Source organism: Lygodium microphyllum, chromosome 20 (assembly GCF_053477565.2).
Source record: "Lygodium microphyllum isolate KBCC chromosome 20, Lygodium_microphyllum_v1.1.10, whole genome shotgun sequence".
NCBI lineage: Eukaryota > Viridiplantae > Streptophyta > Polypodiopsida > Schizaeales > Lygodiaceae > Lygodium > Lygodium microphyllum.
Window position 1 is genome coordinate 93,882,091 of NC_141154.1, and position 19,659 is coordinate 93,901,749.

Below are 19,659 nucleotides of genomic sequence, written 5' to 3' on the forward strand. Positions count from 1 at the left end.
TGGATTTAGGCACGGGGGATTAAGGGTTTTTGAGGCCAAGGGGAGTGGGCTAAGGTGGCTTTTGGGGGATGCTAGAGGAGAAAAGGTTTTAATTTCTAGAGTAAGGTAAACTTTAAGAGACTTGGCTTAAATGTACCACGGGAAGGTGGCTTAAATGTACCACGGGAAGGGAGGCTTGGGAGGAGGCCCTTAGAAGTTACAAGAAGCTTCTAAAGCTTCTAATTATTGTCATGGCAGGGAGATGAGCATGATGACGATGGCCAGCATGGCCAGGTGGCCGTGATTCCCAACGGAGCTGGCGGCGGCTCTGCGTACCAGCGGCGGCTCTGCGTACCAGCAGCGACAACACAGCATATGGTGCCCTCTCACCTCCTCCTTACACGACACAGCCTGGCGATGTTTCGTTCCCCTCCCTGCGTGATTGCCTTCAATCAGTTCACGAACCTCACAGTTTTTTTTTCCACGACCTTCCTCCTTCTCACCCCTTAGAGGGGGTATTTATAGGAAGGGATAAGGCCTTCCCTTCCCCCCACATGGTGCTCGCATGTAGTTCCTCCCCTCCACCTCTACACTCTCCCATTTTAGCACCATCCTCTTCCCTCAGCCGTGCTTCGGCTGGGGGAAGGTAATAAATTTTTTTTACATTAAATCCAATATTTATCCCTTATCCTCCTCCCAAGAGGAGGTTCTCATGAAAAATACGCGGTTTTGTTAAGCTATGTCTAGTTTGGGCTCAGTGGAGAGTGTATTAGATTAACCCGTCCCAACCCACAATGTAACATTGTCATTTCCCCGAGACTTCACATGGACTTTATAATATTTTTAACAGAAATATTACATTCTCTCCCCCTTAGAGGAGTCAAGATGTCCTCATCTCGAGATAAACTGGGGATATTGATGGTTAAGAGTGCCTTCATCTACCCAAGTGGCATCCTCTTTGGGATAATCTTACCATTGGACAAGGCATTCTCCCAAGGTTATGGATCTTAATTGTCTCTCCCTAACATCTAAGATCCTATCCGGCCTTAGTTCAAGGACTCCTTGACTAGGCATTACAATTTGTTGGTCATCAAGTACATGGTTAGGGTTGGGTCCATATTTTTTCAATAGGCTGATATGGAATACATTGTGAACTTTTAGGTTCTCAGGGAGTTGCAATCTATAAGCATTGGGTCCTAGGCATTTGAGGATTTTGTATGGCCCACAATACCTTGGACTTAGCTTCTTGCAATCTCCTAGGGATAGAGAACTCTTTTTAGGGCGTATGCGAATGAAGACCATGTCTCCTTCTTCGAAGACTCTTTCTTGACGTTTCAGATCCGTGTATGCCTTTCGTCTATCCTTGGCCGCTTGTATGTCTTGTCTTATTGTTTTTATTTGATCATCCATGTCTTCCAACATCTGTCTTGATGCTTCAACCCTTAGGGTTGGATCAGAAAAGTTTAGGGGACTTCGACAATCATGACCATACAATGCTTGAAAAGGAGTCATCGGAATGCTCTGTTGGTAAGAAGCATTGTAGGCAAATTCAACCAACGGCAAGTATTGAATCCACCTCTTCGGCTCTCGATAGCAGTATGCCCTAAGCATATCCTCGATGACTTGATTTACTCACTATGTTTGGCCATCCGTTTGGGGATGGTAGGCGGTACTAAAACAGAGTTGAGTCCCAATAGCTTCAAAGATAGCTCTCCAGAAGTGTGATGTGAAGAGAGAATCTCTGGGTAAACCATGTAGTTTAAATATCTCCTTGATAAACAATCTTGCAATGTTGGAGGCTTTATAGTTTGTCTTTACTGGAATCAGGTGTGCAACCTTGGTAAGCATGACAACCACAACCATGATGGAGTTGTATCCTCCCTGGACTTGGGGTAAGCCTACCACAAAATCCATACTGATGAATTCCCATTTCATTTGGGGAATGTCAAGCTGTTGTAGTTTCCCTAGCATCATGACATGTTCGGCTTTGATACGTTGGCAAGACAAACACTCAGTCACATATTTGAGAACGTCACCTTTGAGCCTCTCCCAATGGTAGCTCTTCCTAATTGCGTTAAGAGTCTTAGCATAGCCAGGATGTCCTACGAAAGGGGAATCATGAGCTTCCCACATTATCTTCTACTTAAGTGACTGACTTGCTGGTATACACAGCCTTGTTCTGTAGTAGACAAGTCCATTATCAATGGAAAATTCCTGATACTCAGCTTGTAACTTTTGATTCTGCACCTTGGTAGAGATATCCTTTAGCATTGTTTGGTAGGCCAAATCATGGCATGCTTCCTCTCTTGCTAACTCAAGTATAGGGTTGTTTGGCATAGATACTTTTGTAGCTAGAGATCTGGCCGTGATGGATTCTGCAAGATTAGGGAATTTAGGAATGCCTTGCGACTAAGTGCATCGGCAACTACATTCTCTTTCCCAGTCGGTACTTGATTTCAAAATCATATTCCTCCAACACTTCAATCCATCGACGTTGCCTCATGTTGAGCTCGTTCTGGGTAAAGATCCATTTGAGACTCTTATGGTCGGTTACTAGAGTAAACTTGTTACCCAACAGGTAGTGTCTCCAAAGCTTTAGAGCATGGATGACAGCTAGTAATTCCAGATCATGCGTAGCATAATTCTTTTCATGGTTCTTTAGTTTCCTTGAAGAGTATGCTACTGGATGGCCTTCCTGCATAAGTACACACCCCAAGGCAAGAATGCTAGCATCAGTTACTACCTCGAACTCCTTATTGAGGTCTGGAAGTTTTAAAATAGGTGTTGATGCCAAACTTTGCTTCAATCTGTCGAAGCTATTTTGTTCGGGAGTTGACCATGTAATGGAAGTCTGCTTCTTTAGTAAGTCTGTCAGAGGTGCTACAATCAAAGCATAATTTTTTATGAAGACCCTATACCATCCTGTCAATCCAAGAAAGCTACGTATCTCTTTGACAGATACTGGTAATGGCCATTCAAGCACATCTCTGACCTTGGCTGGGTCTACTGATATTCCTTCTGATGATACTATGAATCCCAGATATTCAATCTGACGCTTGAAGAATGCACACTTTTTCATTTTTTCATATAGCTTATGTGATCTCATTGTCTCAAGGACAATCCGCAATTGAGGTTCATGATCTTCTTCCCGTTTAGAATAGACTAAAGTGTCATCAAATAAGACAAGCACGAAATCATCAAAATATGGCCTAAAGATGTCCTGCATTAACCTATTGAAGGTGGCAGGTGCATTCGTAAGCCCAAATGACATAACTAGGAACTCAAAGTGCCCATATCTTGTATTGAAGGTCATCTTTGGGATATCTTCTTCCTTGATCCTTATGTGATAGTAACCTGACCTGAGATCAATCTTGGAAAAGATCTTTGCACCCTGAAGACGATCAAGAAGCTCATCTATTCTAGGAATAAGATACTTGTTCTTGACTGTTGATTGATTCAACCCTCGGTAATTAATACAAAGTCGAAGTGTCCCATCTTTCTTTTTCTAGAATAGTACTGGAGCTCCCCACGGTGAATTACTAGGCCGGATGTAGCCCTAATCTAAGAGTTGCTTGAGTTGTTCCTTCAACTCTATTGCTTCTGGTATGGACATTCTATAAGGTCTCTTTGCAATTGGTGTAGCTCCAGGCACTAACCTAATATCATGATCCACTTCTCTTTGAGGCCGAAGTTCGGTCAACTCTTCAGGGAATACGTCCGCGTATTCCTTTAGCCAAGAAGCCCCTTCATGAAACTCTTGCTTTTGATCTAACTTGATGAGTTTGATCAAGTAAACGGGTAATCCTTTTCTGACTCCTTTTATGATCCGAGATACTTTGGCCAATTGGATTCTTGGCACTCCAACCTCACCTTGAGTTGTGACAAATTCCCTTTCAGAGTTTTGAAAGGAAACTTGGCCCTTTCCACAGTGAATGTGGCCGTCGTTGGGCCTAAGCCAATCCATTCCGAGTAGACACTCATGGATACCTAAATTCATGACTCTGAATTTAATCGAAGTCTTCTTTCCTCCCAGAAAGAATTCCACCTTAGCAGTTTTCCTGGTACAAGTTACCTCACGACCATTTGCCAATTCCACAAGCAGGGTAGGTGCTTCTACTGTGGCTATTCCTAATCTTTTTGCACATGCTGGTGAGATAAAGGAATGTGTACTGCCACAATCAATCAAGGTTTTGAAACCTTTACCTTGATAGTCCGAATCACCGAGAATTGGCGATTCGGCCCTTTCTTGTGTAAAGCGGCATGGACTGTCGCTCTTTCAAATTCTGCTTCCATGGTCGGATCTTCTTCTTCCCCTCCTTCGCACATTTGCCTATTGGCAATGCAGGCGGTTCTTCCTCTTCCCTGGGTAGCGGCTCCTTGACCATGGCCTGTTCCTTGAAAAGTCGCTTGGCGATGTCCTCCACTAAGCTTGGGACATTGCCTCTTGAAGTGACCGGGTTCGTTGCAGTGGAAACAACGGAGGTTTCGGCCATTACCTTGAGTAGGAACAAAGTTGTTGACGCTATTCATCCTTGCTTTCTTTCTTTGTCCCTGATTATGACCTTGAACTCTCTTCATTTGCGGTTTGAATGCTCCTCTGTTCGGGTCACTATAAGACCAAGTTTTGTTACCCCTTGGTCTAGCTTGCACCTCCTGAATTATAGGCACCGCTCAAATGAGTGCATCCTAAAGATCTGATGGACGCATAGATTCGAGACAGGTATTTTTACTGGTGGATTTAAGCCTGCACAAAATTTGGACACCTGCTATGTCATGTCCATCTGTGGCGCATACTTTAAAAGTGAAACGAATTTAGAGTAGTATGCGTCAAGAGTGAGTCCTTGTTGTTTTAGCTCGTAGAACTCGTTCATTTTCTGCGTGCAATATGCAAGTGGTAAGTATCTTCCCTACACGGCTTTCTTCATCTTCTCCCAAGTAACGGATCCCTCTGCAATCCCTTGATCCGTGCACCATTGCTTCCACCAAAGTTTGGTTTCGCCGGTGAGTTTTAATTTGGCGAGCATAGCCTGATTGGTGGGTGCAGTACCAGCTGCTTCGAAGTAATCCTCCATGGATTCAATCCAAATTTCAGCATCAGCTTGGACAAATCTGCCTCTCCCATCAAACTCGAGTGGCTTAATCTGCTTGAGAAGGAACTTCTCCTAGATCACAGCAGTACTTGATGTAGGAGGCGAATTTGGAACCTGTACCTGGGGTTGTGCCTGAATAAAGGTTTTCTTAACGTTATTATACGATAATCAACGTTAGCTTATATTACATTTTTAATTCAGCTACAATGTAGCTACTTAACTTTTTATCAACTCTTATGCACCGCCAAACATTGATAAAAAGAAATTTTTATTTGTATTTATATGGGCATAGCCCCTTTGAATACAACGTTTCATGTGATGATAAGCCTATTTTTACATTTAATTTGGGGAGAACAACGTTTTATTGCATTTATCTATAGGAACTGTATAATAGTAGGGTTTTGGGTCATGGATCTTCAGGAATCGATAAGTCATTGGAAGTTCAGGATATCCTTTCCGTTGGAATCCATACTTCTCATGGAGGCCCAACACTTTAATCCTGTCGGCGGGGATTACACGAGTTACTTCCTCATATACATATGAGTTCATCTCAACCCTCTGACCATGAATATATAAAGTCGAATTTACATGAGCTTCCACTTAAACGAACAGCTTCACGATTTTCAGGTCTTCCAACCACTTGATCCTCTTTAGGTTGGTCTGTAGATAAGAAAACCGGTGGGCAGCTATATAGTAGATTCCTGAAGACCCCATCCATCTTCGTTGTATGTATAAAGGTGATGGATTATAAATCTGCTCTAGGATGTTCATCATCCCAATTCTTTGTCTATAAAGTGGAGAGTGCATTGCAGTCATAAACATGACTTGAAATACCAAAAACTTGTTCCACGCTTTGTAATTCTGCAAGACAGCATTGAAGGTAAGGAAATGTTTGGACAGCAATAATTTCTTTACTTCATTTTATTGAGATTTTATAAAAACAATTCTGTTATTGGTCGGCTTTGATACCAACTGTAACGTGTCCACTTGAATCATCTAGGACACGTCTTAGCAGTCCATCGGAAAGGATGTTTAGAAAGCTCCACCCGGCATTCCCATGGGATGTTACGGGCTTTGCGATCTAGGTCTTCCCATGTCTGCCATGTAGCGGAAGTATCCTGGCCATTCCCACTTAGGACCGATCGGAATTTGGGTTATCCTGATTGGTCATTACCTAACAGCAACTAGCGTCGAACCCAAGCGAAATACTTTACGCAGAAACGCCAGGTCCGAAGCGGATTTATGCTGCACTTGGTTCAAGGAGAATGGGAAAAGAGAGGGTTGCAAAGCTCAACCTCTCTGCCATAAGACATAGTCCCATTCCGTTCCCCTAAAACAGCGTAAATCGGTTAAGTTATATCTCTAGGTCATCGCTTTCGTTATTCGTTTCCTTTGACGATTATCCCGCTGTTCTTCAAGATTTTGAGAAAAGTTCTTGGCTAACCGGGACCACCCATCCATAGGACAGATCCATGGTCCATCCTCTGCACTTTTCTCGTTTGCTTTAGCTATGTAATTATCTAACACATTAATTTGACATGTAACAATCAGCTTCTTTAATTAATCCATTAAGCACTGGTTCCTTCACGTAATCTTATCACGTGACATAGAAAAATAATATCAAACAAGTTCTTTATTAACATATCATCATTTTTATCTTTGAAATACAAAGAGTTCCGCCCGTAGGCTTGTCCATAATCCGCCCGAAGGCTATCCAATAATCCACAAGGATCATTATTCCAAGCTTCCGCCTGTAAACTAGTATGCGGGCCTCGAGATCCAATCTCGAGTCACGTTAGCCTCTTGTGTAGGACCCGGAAGGAGAGGGATTTACGGACAGAACCCCCTGGCACCCAAGTGTCCTCTTGCTCCAAGTAGAGCTCAACGGAGAGACCTCTCGCGGCGGGCTCGATCCACGTTCCCGGCGCGGTCAACAACCCCCTCGGTTAGGGTCAAGCAGGCAGTCAGGGGTAATTGAAACTGCCACTCTCTTCAGGCCTTCAACCTGAAGTATAGATATTCATTTAATTTGTAATTCATAAATCACACAGTGCTCTAAAATCTCTAGCAAGCACAAACACTTTCATTAATCGATCTTGTTGTTGGCAAACTACTAAGGAATGATTCTTTCCTTTCGAATGCATCAACACTCGTTCCAGGGTTCCTTGCAACTTGGCAAGATCCCTTATATTCTGGGTTAGGGCGTACCCTATTAACTCAACTTGGTCAACCCTAAAGTTCATTGGATACTTTAGTTTCTGTTTTTTAACCTTCCTTATTTAGAAAGATATCAAAGAATACATCCTTTTGCAAGATAACTTGCGTAAGGATTCGCCATCCTTGCTGAGGTTATTTAACCTTCCTTCTTGTGAATCAATAATAAGACCATATGACTTCGTACTTGCTGTGCAAGTCCTGCATCGTAATATACGATGAAACAATCCATTTTAGTTTCTTTAAGCTGACGTTTGTCAGACCTAGGATCTCTTTTTAAGAACCTCAGGGACAAATCTTAGTTCCTTTACATTTACAAATTTACTGACCCTACAATCAGGGAAGGTAGTCAAGTGTTTAAGGTATAAATGTTTCTTGGTCTTTAAATCATTCCCAAGGCATATTTCACAGCATAGGTATTTCTAAGTTTACATTAATTTGGTTATCTTTTAGAAGGTAATATTGAGATCACCTCGGCACGATTTGTTATCCTTGTGACAATTGATTTTTCAGTCCTAAACTTTAATGCTTTGAGGTTAGGTAAATTCAATTAATCTTCCTTTTTCCTTGCAAACGAAACTCATGCCAAATACCAATCTTTTCCCTGCTAAGATATGCAATTGGCAATGATAACTTCCTAGAATTCAAGCAACGTAAGAAACTTTTCATGAATTTCATCTTCTATGATGATTCGTTGCAAAAAGGAATAGGGTTAATGGTGCAAGATGCAGATTTTTTTAATTCCTTCAAGATTTAATCGACATATACTACTATAGTAGGTAGATAATCTTGATCGTAATTCGTTTCAATGCATGATGCTATTTGAAGGAAACTATTATCATTTTTTGGCATGATCAATTAAACTAAACTCCTTCATCGTAAATAACTTGGAAAAAATATATATATCTTATCCTTAACAATTTATCTTTGCATGATTGACTTAAAACCGATATAAAACCAAGAGGGAAACCGGGTTTTGGGGTGAGATATCCACATGGATATCGGGAGATGACCCTCCCGTAGCTACTGCTTGGACTTTCTTAGGCGGCATCGCAGTTCGAACGTGAAGGCAGCATTTACTCTTTCTTTCGGATTTGCACCGTCTCTCTTTCGAGACAAGGACTCATTCAAAAGGTCGACCACGAGAAGGGATAATAAGACCTCTAAAGTCTTAGCTTCTTCAGAGAGGGAAAGGTTTATAAAGCTTAAGAGAAAAAAAGGTCTATAGGATATAATTACGGTGAAAAAGGTTATGTGTGAGTGTGGCTTCACAAACATATATGAAAGCCCTTGGGAGCCATTGTGAAGGCATCTACATGGGTACATGGTAGAGACTTCTATTTTTGTCTTCATTCTAGTTAAAATGTCTGCTTTTTGTCAATCATTTCCTATTATTTGTATGGCTATAAACAGAGTAGTACTCTATTCTACCCATCCTTTTTGGCAATTGTAAAATTCTTTTGTGTAAAAATACTTTAAGAAGGAATGAATTGTAAGAGCCTAGAAGAGATATTATTAGATGATTCATTAATAATATTTTTTCACATTGGAGGAGGTGTATAAGGTGTTGAGATCACTTTTTGATTGTTACAATTACAATCTCTTCATCTTATGTTCTTGTTCACAACTTTCATGATTTTCTCACCTCTCTCCTATCTTTTTAGTCTTTCTCTCTCCTTCTTAGTCATTCTGTCTCCTCTTTTGTCTCTCTTTTTCACTCTCTTCTCTCACCTCTCTGTCTTTTGGCATGGAAGAGTATATCCCCTAGACATCCATCCTATGGTAGAGTAGTCTTTGATCACACTAAGAGGTTTCCCTCAAAACAATATATTAGGAGCAAGTGAGAAGAGCCGAAACATTGACCATCATAGAAAGTTTATTAAACCCTAACCTCATGTCGCTTTATGGGGATAGGGTGAGACTCTGTCTTATGGGCAAATGGATTCATGTGCTAGCTCCCCCTTGTTTCTCACCCTCATAAACCTAAGGCAACACAATTCTACTTTGGTTTGGGCCGATTTACAAGATTATCTGCCCTTGATTAACACTAGATAAATTTTTAGGTGATCTTAACATTATTTAGGAGTCTTATTTTCAAGTTAATCCTTATGGGAATGGGGTGGATATTCCCTTGTGAGGTAGACTCAAGTGATCCTAAGGCAATAGAGTTCATGTAGTTCTAAGGGAATTCTAGAGTCTATCGCTTAGGTCTTTGATGGGCTATTATAATCGTGCCATCAAGGGTGCATTATAATAGCAAAGGTTTTCTCTTGAGTACTAATAATTTTGAGTAATTTAGAATAGATCTAAGAATGAATTAATCAATTGAAATATTGCGTAATTTTTTTCATTTCTGGCTTTTTGAAGCCCAAACCTCCAACAGTCACCTCACATCCAACAATCAAGTTATATAGTCTAAAGTTATCAAGATATACCTCATTCATGGATTGTACTTGGTCAACAAAAGGGTAGAATAATATATTATATCAATGATACTTATGGAACAACTTGTGTACTAGGTCCTTGATGTTTGAAAATGTCCCTAAGAATATCCCATTCTAATGAAATCAAAATAGTATATTCAAGGCAATGTATCTTTCAATATAAATTAAATAATCTATTGTGAGTATGTACCCATGAATTTTTAAAAAATTGATAGTTTACCTCATGGACCCACATATGTCGTGCCAACCTTATATCGAGTGTTAACCACTCTTCGGGGCCGACCTATAGAAGAACACATCAAAGGACACCCCTACCTTGACCGCTTGTTGACCGAGGAAGAGTTACACATTACTAGCCGAGTCAACTCTGGTGGGGATTAAACCCTTTGATCTAGACAGCAAAGCTCATTTGGAATACAATCCCAATTTCTATACTTGGCTCCTTCACAAGTAACCCCTACACCTCCATGCTGAAAGCCCTTAACCTTCTGACCCTATATCTTAGGAAGGATTCTTCTCCAGCTGGAAGGGGAGGGGGTAAGGTGAATCAAATCTGAATCAGTAAATCAAATCAAAGTCAATAATTCTAAATTTATCAAACCCATGGATATTTTTGTAAGAATACTCATCGTGAAATTCATGTTCATATAAATAATTATTATTATCATCATCTGTTAGCTTTTACTCGTGTTTATACCAAATTTTCATGATGGAAAAATGGTTTTGATAAAATGCATTCACAAGAATCCTTGAAAATATTTATTAGCTACGAGCTCTTTTTTTAGAAAATATTGAAAGAAATGATTTTTAAAAAAAATAGTAAATTAGCTTCCCTAAATAACAATTTAATGTGCACTTACTGGGATGAAGGCGGCATTGCAATTATCCCACCTATTTCTTTCTGGAAAAACAATGATGATCTCTAGTCTATTAATGGCTAACCCAACCCTAAAAAATAATATATATATATATGATCCTATAAATTGAAATCATTATTATTTTCATGTGCTTACAATGTATGAAAAAAATAATCATGTAATAACAAAAATTCAAGAGTTACTAAGGTAGGTAAAGTCCTTGTCAAAGTATTTCATTAGCCACCTACACTACAAGGATATGAGGGTATAGCGACGACAATTTACGACAAGAAATAGCAGCGTCGACACAAATAGCGACGGTAGTCAGACGAAAAAAACACGGGCCGAAACCCGAGCTCGTTATTTTGCGCACATTTACGAAAGAGAGAGTGAAAGGGAGAGCGAACATCTTGCATTTGAGAGGGAGAGAATGAGAGAAAGAGAAAGAAAGAAGGCTCTCACTGCCGCCACCACCGTTCAAGAAGAAGAGGAGGTGTAGGAAGGCGAAGAGGAGCCGCCATCGCAAAGAGAAGTTGCCAAACCCTTCTTTGAGCCTTTACGGTGAGTGCATTCTCCATTCTTGCTTTGCTTTTGTGTTTTCTCTCTCTCTCTCTTACTTGTTTTTGGTATGATTCGTGTGTATTGAGAGAGGGAGAGAGGATGAGAGAGAAAGAGAGGGAGAGGGAGAGGGAGGGAGAGGAAATGAGAGAGAGGGAGAGAGAGGGGGAGGAAATGGGAGAGGGAGGGAGAGGAAATGAGAGAGGGAGAGGGAGAGGGAGGGTGCATTCTCCGTTCTTGCTTTCCTTTTGTGTTTTCTCTCTCTCTTTTAGTTGTTTTTGGTATAATTCGTGTGTATTGAGAGAGGGAGAGGAAATGAGAGAGAAAGAGAGGGAGAGGCAGAGGGAGAGGGAGAGGAAATGAGAGAAGGAGAGGAAGAGAGAAAAAACATTAAACATAATAGGAAAAGGGAGAAAGAGAGGGAGAGGAAATGAGAGAAGGAGAGGAAGAGAGAAAAAACATTAAACATAATAGAAAAAGGGAGAAAGAGAGAAAGAGAGAGGGAGAGGAAAGAGTGGGAAACATTCAACATAATAGGGAAAGAGAGAGGGAGAGGAATAGAGAAAAAAACAATAAACATAATCGCGAAAGAGAGAAAGGTAGGGAGAGGAAATGAGAGAGGGAGAGGAAGGAAAAAAACATTAAACATAATAGGGAAAGAGAGAAAGAGAGGGAGAGGCAGAGGGAGGGCGAGGAAGAGAGAAAAGAAAATGAGAGAGGGAGAGGAGAGAGAAAAAACATTAAACATAATAGGGAAAGAGAGAAAGAGAGGGAGAGGATGAGGGAGGGAGAAGAAATGAGGGAGGGAGAGGAAATGAGAGAGGGAGAGTAGAGAGAAAAAGAAATGAGAGAGGGAGAGGAGAGAGAAAAAAGAGAGAAAAAACATTAAACATAATAGGGAAACAGAGAAAGAGAGGGAGAGGAAATGAGAGAGGAAGAGGAAGAGAGAAAAGCAAATGAGAGAGGGAGAGGAGAGAGAAAAAACATTAAACATAATAGGGAAAGAGAGAAAGAGAGGGTGAGTGTGAGGGAGGGAGAAGAAATGAGAGAGGGAGAGGAAGAGAGTAAAAGGAAATGAGAGAGGGAGAGAAGACATAAATAAATTGAGAGGAGAGGAGAGAGAAAAAACATTAAACCTAATAGGAAAACAGAGAAAGAGAGGGAGAGGGTGAGGGAGGGAGAGGAAATGAGAGGGAGAGGAAGAGAGAAAAGGAAATGAGAGAGGGAGAGGAGAGAAAAAACATTAAACGTAATAGGGAAAGAGAGAAAGAGAGGGAGAGGGTTAGGGAGAGAGAGGAAATAAGAGAGGGATAGAAAGAGAGAAATGGAAATGAGAGAGGGAGAGGAGAGAGAAAAAATGAGAGAAGGAGAGGAGAGAGAAAAAGAGAGAGAAAAAATTAAACCTAATAGGGAAAGAGAGAAAGAGAGGGAGAGGGTGAGGGTGAGGGTGAGGGAGGGAGAAAAAGAGAGACAAGAAAATGAGAGAGGGAGAGGAGAGAGAAAAAGAAATGAGAGAGGGAGAGGAGAGAGAAAAAGGGAGAAAAAACATTAAACCTAATAGGAAAAGAGAGAAAGAGAGGGAGAGGAAATGAGAGAGGAAGAGAAAGAGAGAAAAGGAAATGAGAGAGGGAGAGGAGAGAGAAAAAGATAGAAAAAACATTAAACCTAATAGAAAAAGAGAGAAAGAGAGGGTGAGGGTGAGGGAGGGAGGGAGGGAGAGAAAATGAGAGAGGGAGAGGAAGAGAGAAAAGGAAATGAGAGAGGGAGAGGAGAGAGAAAAAACATTAAACATAATAGGAAAAGAGAGAAAGAGAGGGTGAGGGTGAGGGTGAGGGAGGGAGAGGAAGAGAGAAAAGGAAATGAGAGAGGGAGAGGAGAGAGAAAAAAAGAGAGAAAAAACATTAAACCTGATAGGGAAAGAGAGAAAGAGAGGGAGAGGGTGAGGGAGAGAGGAAATGAGAGAGGGAGAGGAAAGGAGAAAAGAAAATTATTGTTGTTTGTAGTAGTAGTAGTAGTCGTAGTAGTGGTCGTGGTCGTGGTCGTGGTCGTGATTGTTAAAGAAAATGAGAGAGGGGGTGGAAGAGAAAAAAGAAGAAGGAACGAGAGAGAGAGAGAGAATAGACATACAGCATAATAAAGAAATAGAAAAAGAGAGAGAGATGGAAGGAGAGGAGATAATGAATGGTTAAAAAACAAAGAGAGAGTGGTGGCAAGGTCCAGTGCAACACCACGAGACAGGAAACACTCCGACATATATACGTTAATTTGTGGGTGGGTGGGTGGAGACTTTACATACGTTAATTTTTGCTGAGTTACAAAAGAAGAAATCCATTCTCAAACAATTTAAGAAAGAAAAAAAGAATGATAACAAAAACAACTTGTTTGTCATAACGTAGACAAAATGGAAAACGATGAAGGTCTTGTTGTTTAAGATTGCAAGGCGTATCTTAATTAGTGTATCCCATGTCCTTGCTCTCAATGCAAGCTAGCAATTAGACAAAAACATCGATTGTCTATAGAACATGTACGATTTTCAATCAGAGATCATTGATCAGGAGATCTTGGATTTTCAGCAAATGGTAAGAAAAGTTAATATCAATCATGCATTGTACTCACAAGCTATTGGAATACCATATACAAGAAGATTGGGTGTGACTAGCAAATTTTCTATCCAGGGAGGTGACGTCTCGTCCCAAGGAGGAGTGCACCCTTTGCAACCAATTAGAAGAGTTCGTGGGCATGCGATGGATGGAGTGCCTGAATGAATCCACCACTTGGAAGGTACTACCCAATCTATACCGTCAATACCAGAGGAGAAAGGTAGCCTTCCAAATCTACCTACAATCTTGGAGCTTGAGATGGAGGCAATGATCGATGTATTGATTCCCATGGATGTCGAGACATCTGATCCGCTTAGAGAGGAAGCATCCATACCATTATATGATGGGTGCCGAGTATCTCGCCTGAAGACATTGCTTGCACTCCTAAGTGTGTAAGCAAAATATGGACGGAGCGATGCGAGTGTGACCAAGTTGTTTAGGTACCTTGTATGTATGCTGAGTTGATTTCTTTTTGGCACTATCATTAAAAAATTTTGTGCTTTTTCAAGGTGTTTAATGATTTTTTTCAGGTTACTGAAATATCATATATTACCACCTACAAATACCATGCATGAGTCTCGTGATGATGCACGATATGTTTTACGAAAGCTTGGCATGGACTACAATAGCATCCATGCAGGTAACAACGATTGCATACTATTTCAAGGAGAATACGAGACTATGGAGACATATCCAAAGTGTGGTGCTCATAGGTATTGACAAGACTTGCAAGGGCAAACCATCCCTCAAAAAGTTCTTAGACACTTCCGTATAAACCACATATTTCGTATATCCGGCATGGTGAGCTTCACAATATGGCATGTGTAACGTATCTACTCCTCAAATTGCGGAACACGTCTTAGCAATCCATCGAGAGATATATCTAGAAGACAGCACCCAATGCTTCCAAGGAATGACATAGGATTTGCTAACTAGGGTCTCTCGTGTCTGCCTCACAATGGAAGTATCCGGCCATTCCCACTAGGATCGACTTGAAGTCCGGGTTCCTCATAGTCGGGTCTTCCTAATAGCCTTTTAGTGTCGGTCTACAACTGCTCCACTTTGTGTAGATACAAGTGGACCAAAGCAGACTCATACCGCACTTGGTTCGAAGAGAATGGGAAATGAGAGGGATGCATCGCTCGACCTCTCTGCCCGTAGGGTATAGTCCCATTCTGGTCCCCTAAAACGGTATGAATCAGGGTTCTAACCAACATTGTCTAAGGTCATCATCCACCTTTTCCTAACATTTCCTTTGAGAAAAGCTCTCGGCTAACCGAGACCATCCTTCCATAGGATAGACCCATCGGGGTCACATCCACCACGCTTTCCTCAGGGGTTGTTTTAGTTATCTAATTACCTACAACACATTATATTTGACATATAAAAAAATCTTCATTAATTAACCCGTTAATCACAAGTTCCTTTACGTAATTTAGGGCACGGACACAAAGACAAGATAAAATAAGGATCAAACAGTTCCTTAACTTAATCTTCATGTTAATGTTTGTCTCCCACCCATACAGGAGAATTAAGTGTCCCTTTCTGCCTCTGCAGAAATAATCCTTCCATATCCTGAAAATAACAACTCGAAGGTTTATCCTACCAAGACTCTACCTTGTAACTAGTATCAAGCCCTCGAGATCCCATCTCGAGTCACATAGAACACTTGTGTAGGGTCTGGAGGCATTGCGATTTACAGCCAGAGCCCCCATGGCACCCAAGCGTCCTCCTACGCCAAGTAATTTCCATGGAGAGACCTCTTACGGTGGGTTTGGTCCACATTCCCGGCACAGATTCATAACCCCCTTGGTTAGGGTTTGGCGGTTTGCAGGGGTAGCTAGTGCTATCCTTCCTTAATTATCCCTTTGGGAAATCATCCTTAGCTAAAGCAACCAGCCTAATAACATTTACTAGGAAAAACATCCCTTTTGTTTCCATGGCAATTTATCCTTACAGTTCCCGCCATGAAAATATGATCACTTGGATACTCATCCAAAACCACAACCAATCCTTAAGTATCCTAGAAACAATCAAGCTGAAAGAGCCAGCCTAATATCCTTTAACTAGGAAAACATCATTTCTTAATCTAGCAAGTAACCACTCTACTTACTAACCTTTTTTCCATCTTAAACAAGGTCAACCCTCATTAGAAACATCAATGGTAAACCATTTTAATAAGTCCCTTAGGCCACCTTGCTTTGGAACTTAGCTTATCCCTACTTAAATCATTTTCAGTCTTGATATACTGCCTCCCTAGGGTTTACTCTCCCCCTTGGGATCTAGGGTTTCTTAAAGAACAACTTTTACGGTTATCTTCTAGATCTTTTTAATGATCTATGTGATTTCACCTTGACCTATTTAGGGTAGAAGATCAACCCATCTTAAGCCCTTTAATGGCAAATACATGCAATTCTACCTCTATTTAAGAACTCAAGATGACTGAGAAGAATCTAAATCTTGGTACAACCTGGATATGAGCTATAGTTGCCAAAGGGTTGGTGGTATTCATGTCTCTGCTTGCATTGGATATGTTCCTAGCTCCATTTGCAACTTCAGCACTTGTGCTCCTTTTAACTCATCTCTTGGATGCCATCCTTATGCGTTCCTGGTCTTGCAACCCTTGAGGTAATTCGACCGCTCTTGCCTTGGTGAAAGGAAGTGGTACAAGGGTCTACAAGGAATCTAATGCCAATCAATGTGACTTCAACAAGCATAACTCTTCTTATTCTTTTACCCTCTCCCCAATTTTCTTTCCTTCTATCTCACCCTCTCCATCTCATAGTCTTCTCTCCCTCTCTCTCTTTCTCTCTCGCTCTTGTTTTACTTCCTCTCCTTCTTCTTCTCCTTCTCTCTCTCCCTCTTCTTCTTCTTCTTCTTCCCCTTCTCTCTCTCCCTCTTCTTCTTCTTCTTCTTCTCCTCTCTCTCCCTATTCTTGTCCTTCTCTCTCCCCCTCTTCTTCTTCTTCTTCTTCTTCTCCTTCTCTCTCTCCCTCTTCTTCTTCTTCTTCTTCTCCTCTCTCACTCTCTCTCTCTGATCACGGGGGGGAGGAGGGGAGGTTGGGGGGTGCTGACGTCACGGCCAGGAGGGATGCAGTTTCCTTGGTGCGCAGATCGGACGCAGGTAGCTCACGTAGTGAATTCCCAAAGGTCCCCAAGAACAAAGCACTCTACTTTTTAGCACAAAAACCAATGTAAAAACAAGCACGACATGAGACAAGAGACAAATTGGGTTGAATCTCCCCCATGCCTTGTGTGAGCGCTTCACAAAGCATGTATTTAATGTATATTTCCAATCTTTATGCTCAAAAATAGCCCAATTACAAAAATATGACAAGCTTTTAGCTTTTGAGTTTGCTTTCTACCAAAAATAGGAAAATAAAGCTAATGGACGGTGCCCATAGAGTTTGGCACGCCCAATCTCAATGTCCAAATAGAAATAACATATCCAAGCGCATAAGCGCATACAAAATAATAATAAATAATCGATGTCTCTATAGACATAACAAAATATAGGCGTGGCGCCTATCAAAATATAGTCCAAAGTCGAAAACTCGCTAGACTCCAATGCTTTCCTCCGCCACTGCTGCTATCTCTACACATCAACTGAAGCATTCACAATCGTTAGTAAAATAACACAATTAAACCGACAAAAGTGAATACCTAGCAGTCTTCAGCTACATAAATAAATCAACTGGTTAGAAATAAATCCTAACCTTAATTTATTACGAGTGCGCACTCTAAACTCATAAACGTTTATTAATTTAATATGCATTTTGCGGAATCACCCGCTATGGAATCACCCATGTACACACTAAATTAATGAAACGCCCGAAAAGGACAGGCGTCCCCATCAACTTCTCGCACAAAGAATCCTCTTTGCGTATGAGCCCCGGTCATCTAAGTTTACGGAATCCACCGTAAAACCTCACGGAATCCACCGTGGCACGGAATCCACCGTGGAATATGCCTCCTGGCATCATACCCCCGGGGTGGGATAGCAATTGACCTCAATTGCTATTAGCTCAATGTGGAGCTAACAGAGTGGGGAAAGCATTTAGGTCTCTAGCGTTCATCCATTGTGCTTCTTCTACAGGATGGTTCTTAAATTTCACTAGATATCTAGAATACCTTCGGCCAGTTCTAGTGGTCATGTAGTCAGTGTCTATGATGGCTTCTGGTTCAAGGATTTCAGTCTCTTCTTCTAGTAAAGGTGGGTTTTCATAGACAGGGTGGATAGGTAATTGTCCTCTAAATGGTCTCAATAAACTAATATGAAATGTATTATGAATTTTCCAATGAGTTGGCAATTCTAATTTGAATGCATTGTCATTAATCTTATGAATGATTCTAAATGGTCCGTAGAATCTAGGGGCTAATTTGACAACTGGATGTCTATCTACACTTTGCAGTCTACGCTTTTCTATTCTAAGCCAAACATAATCATCAACTTTGAAATTCATGGCTTGTCTTTTCTTGTTGGCTTGTTTGGTATATGATTGTTGGGCTTTAGCAATCATATCCTTTACTTCATCAAAAATAGTGTTATGCATAACAGCAATATCATCGGCACTTTGTATTCTATTAGACAAAGATGCAACAGGTGTAGATAATCTATATCCATAAATAACTTCAAAAGGTGCTTTCTTTGTAGATGTGTGTGGAGTATTGTTATATGCAAACTGTAATAAATGTAAATGAGTATCCCATGTCTGAGGTTTAGAGATAGTGTATGCACATAAAAGATCTAGAATAGTGCTATTTGTGGCTTCTGTTTGTCCATTTGTTTCTGGATGAAATGCAGATGAGAAATCAATCTTTGTGCCTAGATTTGCAAACAGTGTAATCCAGAAGTTATTACAAAATCTAGAATCTCTATCTGAAATAATCACTTTCGGCAATCCATGGTTAGTAAAAACAGTTTTCAAAAATAACTGTGCTGCTTGTGATGCTGTTAAAGTTTTCTTACATGCAATGAAATATGCTTGCTTACTAAATCTATCTACAATTGTCCAAATCATGTCATGGTTAGATTTAGTATTTGGTAAGCCAGTAATGAAATCCATAGATATATGTTCCCAAGGTTTAGATGGAATAGATAAAGGCATTAATAATCCATACTGTTTACCATGATGTCTTTTTATTCTTTGACAAATCAGACATTCAGAAACAAAATTAGATACATCTGCATCCATATGCGGCCAATAAAAATCTTCAGTTAACATGCGTAATGTAGAAATGATACCTCTATGACCTTGATATGGGGGACAATGAATTTCATTTAAAACAAAAGATCGGAATGGAATAGTAATACACAGTCTCTTTTCAAAGAACATGAATCCATCATTATATGACAATGAATCAACAGGAATGAAATTATTTTGAACTAATTTTTGCCAATCAGAATGAAAAGTAATATCCTGGTGATATGTGTCTTTCATAGCAATCAAAGAATTAAAAGATATGATAGAAATGTTATGAATTGCAGGTCTTCTACTCAATGCATCAGCAACTACATTTTCTTTTCCAGGTTGGTATTGAATGATAGGATGGAAACTTTGAATGAATGAAGCCCATTTGATATGACGGTCAGAAATTTGGGGTTGACTAAGTAGATGTCTAATGCTTTGCTGGTCGGTCTTTATCATGAATTCTGAACCCATTAGATAATGCTTCCATTGTTTCAATGCTTGTACAACTGCTAAGAGTTCCTTGTCATAAGTGGAATATTTGAGCTCAGAGGATTTCAGCTTAGAACTAGAATATGCTATTGGATGATTGTCTTGCATTAATACGGCTCCTATTCCTGATCCGCTAGCATCAGTCACAACTAGAAAGAATGGTCGGTTAAAGTCAGGAAATTGTAGAACAGGGGCATTGGTCAATGCACGTTTGAGTAAATCAAAGGATTTCTGCTG